Below are 860 nucleotides of genomic sequence, written 5' to 3'. Positions count from 1 at the left end.
CGGGCCCGCGCTGCGGCCGGCGCGGGAAGCGCGGAGCGCGCAACTTACTTTCCGCCTGCGGCGGGCGCCCCGGCCCAGACGTTCAGCCCCGCAACGGCGCAGGCTACCAAGCGTCGGAGGCCAGCCCGCACCCCAGTCCACGGCCGCCGCGCCCGACCGCACTGCGAGCTTGTCCCTACCTCAGCCGGCAGGCAGGCGTCCGTCCGCAGCGGCCGCGGCGCCGACGACTCCCTCCCGGCCGCCGAATCCCCGCACCCAGCGCAAATCATAATACCGAGCGGGCGGCCGGGCGCGGGGAGGGGATACCAAGCTGCGCCTGCGCGGGATGCGCGTCACTGTGACGCAACGCCGGGGCGGGGCCACGGGAAGGGCGGGGCCGGGAGCACCTGCGGGCTCCGGCGTTTGGTCGGTCGGAGGGCGTTCTGCAGGCGTCTCAACCCGTGCGAGTCCGGCCTGTGGCCGGCGGTGGCTAGCAGGCGAGGCGCCCGAGAAGAGGGGACGGTGAAGGAAGAAGCTCCAGGGACACGGGACAATGGCCCAGAAAAGTAGCGCGAGCTGTCGGGGAAATCGGAGGGAAGAGACTGCGTGCGCACCTGACTGCATCCTAGGGTGGGGAGCTGAGGGAAGCACGTACTTGACCCTTTTAAAGGTTTACCGCATCTCCCGCACAAGTTTAAGCAAGGAGAGAGAAAAAATTAAATATATATACATATGTGTATGTGTAGTCATACCTTTTTTTGTCTATAGTTTTTTTCGGGGAACCCAATTTGAAGGGGATTTTTGTTGATTTTATTGCTGTTTAAACAAAACTAGAGAAGCCCACCTTCTGAATGCAGCGTTGGCTAAAGGTCAACGGGAGA

The 860-nt window shown here is 63.1% G+C and overlaps 1 protein-coding gene across 2 annotated transcripts in view; it reads right to left on the bottom strand.

The window, feature by feature from the left end:
• The window catches only part of SNRK (SNF related kinase), a 54,535-nt gene extending 54,230 nt beyond the window's left edge, over nt 1-305 (bottom strand). For both annotated transcript variants that reach the window (XM_029940484.1, XM_029940486.1), the window contains exon 1: nt 180-305. The gene's annotated coding sequence lies outside the window, so the exon portion shown is untranslated. The remainder of the gene's footprint in view (nt 1-179) is intronic.
• Nucleotides 306-860: the final 555 nt, after the last annotated feature.

Source organism: Suricata suricatta, chromosome 5 (assembly GCF_006229205.1).
Source record: "Suricata suricatta isolate VVHF042 chromosome 5, meerkat_22Aug2017_6uvM2_HiC, whole genome shotgun sequence".
In the NCBI taxonomy this organism is placed as follows: domain Eukaryota; kingdom Metazoa; phylum Chordata; class Mammalia; order Carnivora; family Herpestidae; genus Suricata; species Suricata suricatta.
Note: the sequence above shows the minus strand (reverse complement) of the source record. Positions and strands in the feature narration are given on the sequence as shown.